The sequence below is a fragment of the Sander lucioperca genome, chromosome 17 (assembly GCF_008315115.2).
Source record: "Sander lucioperca isolate FBNREF2018 chromosome 17, SLUC_FBN_1.2, whole genome shotgun sequence".
Classification (NCBI taxonomy): Eukaryota; Metazoa; Chordata; class Actinopteri; order Perciformes; family Percidae; genus Sander; species Sander lucioperca.
Window position 1 is genome coordinate 25,978,906 of NC_050189.1, and position 7,406 is coordinate 25,986,311.

Consider the following 7,406-nt stretch of genomic DNA (forward strand, 5'->3'; position numbering starts at 1 on the left):
ATACTAGACTAGCCAGACCCTCCTCCGCGCCGCTGTGGAGGAAGGTCTGGCAAAGCGAAACTAGACAGATACAGGCCTCTTGAGAGGAAGTCAGTATAATGTTCGCATGCAACAATGAAACTACAACAAGGCCAGTATATACGGTATGGGTCTGAGAAAAAGTTATGTCATGAGCTCAAATAATCTCACTAAGAACCTCGAGTTTACAAATAGCCGTAGAACTGAGCTAATTAGATTGTATAGTTAATATCCCGGGGCTTAAGCACCGTGGGAGACCTATACATGGCACAGATCTGCTATTACCTAACACTGTATGTAGCTGTGTCATATACTATACTCCTGATCAGTCCATGGTTCCACAGTGACATGGTTATCTTCTGTGAGAAACCAGTCAGGAGCTCCCCCATTTAACTCCCCCCCCCCATTTAATCTTTAAGTGTGCAAAAGCAAAACTCGAGAGCCAAGAAAACCTCTTATCACCCACCTTATCATCCCCAAAACCATTATCACAATGCAGCAAAAAGAATGGATTTCACTTCTCCAGTCAGTAAGTTGTCAACAGTACAAAGACCTCTTTTTGCTCTGACATTGTGAGCTTTGGGAATAAGCAGCCAGGTAACAGCGGTGGGGGGAAGTATCCAGAATCTTCTTAAGTAAAAGTAGCAACACACACCGCAATCTGCGGAACATTTCTTTACAAGTGAAAAAAAGGTCACTAAAATAAAGTACCGCAAGGACATGTACAGTAAGAAGATAAGCGGAAGAGACAAATTCGGTAGTCTACTTTCAGTATCGACTTCCTTCTCTGTAGGTTTGACACTGTAAACCAGGCTTTCACCTGCTATTTATTTATGTACATGGACTTTTGGAGCTTCATTTAGAGAACTGCTCTCAGAAATACAGACCTCTCTCCTTTGTTACTTACACGGAGCCAGCCAGGAGTTTAGGAAGTCATCCACCCACAGAGAGTGACAGTTGAGCTGTTTCCACTCAGACGTTAGCTCTGTGAGAACCAACCTGGATGGTTTTGTCCCAGTACATTTGTATTCACCTTGTTTCTTGCCATTGCACATGTTCCCCCATAAGTAATAATAAGGCTACACAGTCTATGATTACACATTCTTTTTTCTCTATCCTTCCAGGAAGGAGTTCAGAGGTCAGCGTCAACTACACAACAAACCAAGTCAGACCAACACACTTTGAGCTGGACTGAATTCACCAAATAGAAATTATTATATAGTCTTCGATTATTAATGGAAATATAACATGGTGGATGATACAAATACAACACATACACAAACATATGAAGTCAGCATTGAAGTGTATTGCAAAAATGATTTGATTCCAACATTGTATTGTATTGTACTCTTTTGCAGTGGTTCTCATACTTTATTTAAGCACCAGCACAAAATATTTTTGGTAGAAAAAAAAAGCCTAGCTATATAAAGAGGCACAATATAGTGCTGCACCATCACTGTCTCATTTACTAAGCAACAATATTGTAACTGAAAAACACTTAAAAGTCACATTCTGATATTAAGAATCCCTAAATTAATTCATTACTATAGTGTATAATTATTTTAGGGATAAAGCAAGGCACTTTTTTTTTTTAAATCTCACGTACCCCCTGCAGTACTCAAAAGTACCCCATAGGGTTACCCATCCCCCCCATTTAAAAAACACTGCTCTATTCTATTCTATTCCATTCTATGATTTTCCAATTCACTGACTGTCAGGATGGAATCTGAATCAGTTTCTCTCATGTGTCTGCTAGAGTCTTGCCTTATTTGCCTATGTTATTTATGTAGGGTACACAATGGTTTCACCTTGATTCACGTGTGCAAATACGCTTAACGCAGATTGCTGTGATTGCACATACACCGGTGGGCTACACCCCCAGTATTCTCACAGCAGAGGGAAGCTTTAATAGTGTCTGCAACTAGTGCATCCATATTCCTAACTGTTGCACAATCCAGTCAGCACTGCACAGAGGGGAGGGTAGTGCTGCCATGCAGCCAATAGATGGCAGTATAGGATTGTACTATAGACATGTGGCAGTGATAAAAGGAGTAAAAATCTTGGGTTCAGTCCCCCCATGTGGAGCATTTTGAGGCTGCAGGGGGAATGGGGTTGAGCTAACTGGAGCTAAACTCATTTGGACGGAGTGGACTGTGATAAATGGAACTATCATGAAAGACAGGTTGGTTCTCGGCCACCATATCCATCTGCATTGTATATGAATGCCTCTTCTGGGGAAAACTGTAATCGACACTTTGCTCACATGCCCACATGATAGCAGCTTTTCTGGATAATAACCGTGCAGTGTTATGGAGACAGATGGGTCCCGTCTCTGCTGAACTGTCAGCGACTTCAGGCCAAAATCTCAGCAGCGCTGTGCAAAGTAATCTGATCAAGTTTTTATTGCTACTGTTGACTGAGTCAGGCCTTTCTTATTAAAGTTAGTGTGTGTACTGTACGCATGTGTCTGTGTGTGTGTGTGTGTGTGTGTGTGTGTGTGTGTGTGCGTGCGTGCGTGCGTGCGTGTGTGTGTGTGCGTGCGTGCTTGCGTGCTTGTGTGTGTGGAGAGGGGGCAGTGTGTGGCGAGACAGTGAATATGCCTGTGTGTCTTTATACAATGTGTCTTTGTGAGTCCTTGGCTTTGCGTTGGAGAGAAAGATCTGGCTGTCACTAGAGAGAGGGAATAGGAGAGAGAGAGAGAGAGAGAGAGAGAGAGAGAGAGAGAGAAAATGTGCTAACGTTTTTGCCATTTTCTTGATTTTATGATTTGTACCTTTTTATTTTTCCCTCTCATTATTACTTGAAGCTTTTGCAATATTGTCTTTGTTACACTCATAAAAATAAATAAAGCATATTGAATTGAAAATAGAGAGAGAGAGAGAGAGAGAGAGAGAGAGAGAGAGAGAGAGAGAGGGTGGGTGGTTGGGGGGTTCTCTGCAACATCTTTTCCATGTGTCTTTGTCCCTTACTTTGCTCCATTTTTAACCTCCATTGTCCCACTTTTGTCTCTTTATTAGCAGGCTATTATGATGAGTCCTTTTTTTCTCACTGCCTACACATATTCCAAACTCTACCCCTTTCTCCTTCTCTATCATTTTTCTTTCACTTGTTCTTTCTTACTGACTTCGCTTTCATTCCAACACTTGTATTTTTACTGTATGTCAAACAGAGACAGCCTTTCTTGTTAAACTAAACACAGAAAAGTAAATACCTGAACATGATTAGATCTCACATTCACTCTTACATTTCCAATGAATGTAAACTAGCGCTATCCCTTTCATCCCCCTCCTTTTTCGGTATTCTTTTTAATGAAATTATACTTCCTTTTGCTCAGCTTGTCCTCCTTGGCCCCTCTCCTCTCTCAGCTTTAAAGGGGGCTTGTGAGGACACTGCAGCTGTTTCATGGCAATCCAACTAATAGTTGTCAGGACATGTCACTGAAAACCAAACATGTTAACATGCGGGTGGTGCAACAAGCAAAGGCATGGGGTCATTTAAGTCAGTAGGCCTTCTCCCCTGGGAACCATGAATTTCAGTACTAAATTTCATGGCGACCCATACAATTGTTGAAATATTTCAGTCTGGAAAAAGGTAGTGGACTGACCGACAAAAACTAAAAACCACTCCGCATGCACTCTCCAGACACAAACACACACAGTCACTGTTTTAATGTGGACCCAGTTGTGATAGATCTCAGGTCATACAGGACCAAATCAACCTCGGATCCTATTCTTTTTTTAAGATGATTTTTTGGGGCTTTTCTGCCTTTCTCACTTATCTGTCCTGATCAGGACAGATAAGTGATCTGTCCTGATGTGTCCTGATCAGGACAGATAAGCGAGAAAGGGGAGAGAGAGGGGGAAGACATGCAGGTAATCCTCACAGGTCGGATTTGAACCCTGGACCTCTGCGTCGAGGCATAAACCTCTCAGTATATGTGTGCCTGCTCTACCCACTGAGCCAACCCGACCACGACTCGGATCCTATTCTAGGTAAAGTTGTAAAAGAACCTCCTGTGAGCATGAGAGATCTCACTGGACTGAAGTCAGAAATGTACAGGGAAGCCAAACCAGTACTGTCAGTAGAAACATGAAGAGCCTGCTCATCTACATTTACTCTTGTTACAGACTGTTTTGTTGCCTATTTCCATGTTTATTATGATGAGCACCATGTACACTATATCCAACTAACCAATGGGAGCTGGAAACCTGTTGGAATGAGAGAGCAGGAGATAAGGGAAAAACACAGAGGAGGAAGAGAGAGGCTCGGACAGAGCGACCTAAAGAGAGAATGTATTTGAAAGATGAGAGAGAGAACAGAGAAAGGGGTGAATGGAGGGAAGAGGCCATCTATTTACACCACAGGTGCCTGCACTTCAAATGCAGCGTTCGACACAATATTGTCTGGCTAAAAAGAAGTTCATTTGTGTGTATGTGTGGAGAGAGAGAGAGAGAGAGAGAGAGAGAGAGAGAGAGAGAGAGAGAGAGAGAGAGAGAGAGAGAGAGAGAGAGAGAGAGAGAGAGAGAGAGAGAGAGAGAGAGAGAGAGAGAGAGAGAGAGAGAGAGAGAGAGAGAGAGAGAGAGAATTTTATTATGCACCAGAGAAACACAATATCCCTGCTTATGCATGTGTGTGCTGCGCTGTTGAAATGATGCATTTGCATGTGTCCATATTGTATTTGTTTGTTGTCATTTGAGAGGTTGTGTTTGTGTGTGTGTGTGTGTGTGTGTGTTTGTGTTTGTGTGTGTGCGTGCAGGATCAGATAAATCAACCAGATAAATCTACCTGTGGACTCGGTTACTGCCTGTACTCAAACTAACACAGCTCAGATATACAAAGACACACACACACACACACACACACACACACACACACACACACACACACACACACACACACACACACACACACACACAACCAACTCAATGCCAAACTGTCTGGCTGCTGAATTGTTAAACAATGTATCTCCCGCTGGATGTGTGAACCTCCTCAGGGTCATGTAACACTGACACCGGCACAAATATGGAATTTTGTGTTCATGATAGATTATTTCTGATTAATACCTGTGGATATCCTTTGGATTTCCTCTTCCTTGCTATGGTTTTGGTCAAGGGAGAACACACTGCCAGGCAGTCACTAAGTCAGTCAGTCAGCAGGCTGCAGCATAGCAGACATTCCTGCCGGGTATAGCTAAGGAGTTAGAGAATGAAAACAGTCGCCAAAAATCTGTTGCTGTTTTTTTTTTTTTTTTTTTTTTATGAGAAGTCCAAGTTGTAATGTTGCTTGGCAGCAGGATTTGGACGGTATTGGATTGTTACTGTGCAGCCTCCTTTGCTCTCACGCTCCTTAAAACATGATACGCTGCCACTGATCAGGAGGAGGAGGCAGGGGAAAGTTACCTAATGACTCGCAGTGGCTTCAATTACCGCACCTCCACATCCTCTGAATGATTTCCTGTTTATATGAATCACATTTAATATCATTCATAAAGCATATCCTTAATTCCTAAGACGCCTCTATTGTTTCAGAATTACATCGGAACTGATTGTATTTCCAGTAACTGTGATGTTTTTAATAACATTACTGGATACACAAGTAATCTGTCACTGTCAACACCAAGTAAAATCATTTAAAGCAATTAAAGTATAATAAAAAACAAAACAGCCTTTGATTATGCTTTTGCTTCCTGCAGACTACAGTAAGTAGGAGATGACTCTTATATGTCTACAGGTATGCATGTGTGCCTGTGATATTAATGGACCTTACACAATTGTATATGTATGCTGTGTCAGCGGTTCCCAAAGTTTTTGGTATGTGGCCCCTTTAAAGGAACCCTTCACAAGTGAATAGTTGTGGAATGTAACTAAGGTACTTAGGTACTTGTCCTTTACTTTCATTGTATGAAGGCCACATGGACATTAGCAGAGAAACCAAAGAGTTGCTCACATATTCCTTTAACCCTGATGTTGTCTTCCCGTTGACCATTAACTTGTTGTCCTTCCGGGTCAAAATAAAAAATGTACTCTTTTTTTTGGCGCTTTTTTCCGACCTTTATGTCACTTTTTTCAAAGCTTTCTTTGTTCATGGTTCATGGTCAATAATGACATTATAGCTCATAATTTCTGCTTTTAGTTAAAAAAAGCAGAAATTATGATTTATTTATGACTAATAGTTAAGATCAGAGGATGTTGAGTGGATCACAGACAGGTTTATGTCAAAATTTAGTCCGGATGCTGTTTTGAAACTATTGACTATTTTTTTTTTTTTCAAATGCTATACAATTGAATAAAACATCCAAAATTCAATGAAAGTAATCATTTATTTGACCTGCGAAGAACATTCTATTGGTTCTCTACAACGTAAATACATACATCCATGTTATTTGTGGGTAATTTGGTTGAAAGAAACCCATATTTGTGATTTCAAAAAAACTTGGAAATGGGTCAAATTTGCATGTGTTGGGACAACACATGCGTTAATTGATGAAGAGGTGATGGAGTATTTCACCCAAAATAAAAAAAAAAAAACAGGAATAATTTGAGAATAGACAGAATCAACATTTCTTCTGCATTCTTATGCATTTAATCATCTTGAGACCCCTGAGATTCATCCCGGCTCTCAGTGTTGCTAATATGTGGATGTATATGCTTATATAAACATAGATTTATATTTTTACTTAACACTGTGTTACAATTCAGAGAAGGCTTATGATGGGGATTCCTCTCAATAACACCTGAGTGTCCTATGTGTACTGCTGAAGACTTTAGTACTCAAACACTCATTAAAAGGGCACTTGGCAGATTTTACACATCAAGGTCAATGTAGCCAGCATGGGAAGTAATACATTACCCGGAAAACTGTTGTATAATGTCCTCTGTGGCCCCAGAGAAGCTTTCCAACGTTTAAGAAACAATTACCTGTAGTGATGTCACCAGGGTTATCTCGGCTTGGGTTTAGAGACTAAACATTTTCAATTCAATTGTGTATTAGAACGTTATTTATATTGATTTATAAATAATTGACTAGGAATGGAATGGAATTGGAAGAGACTTCATAGTTGCATTGTGGGAAGTGTAGGACTTTTGGAGCCTGACTTCATAGGGACCATAAGGATATCTCAGCCTGTTGCTTTTATTTTGACGATTCTTCTTTTTCAAAGTCCCCAAAACTTTATGGAAGTACAATACTAAATGAAGTACACATAAAAGCTGTAAACTTTTAGCAAATAGGCTAAAGGGGAAACAATCGGTATTGTTTCAGAGTAAAAAGCATAGACGCTATCATTTTCAATCTAGATTTAAGGAGAAATGCAGACAGACTGGCAGGCAGAGGAACAGAATTAAAACACACCCCTTTTACGCGAACTGACTTCCACCCTCCTCTCTCAT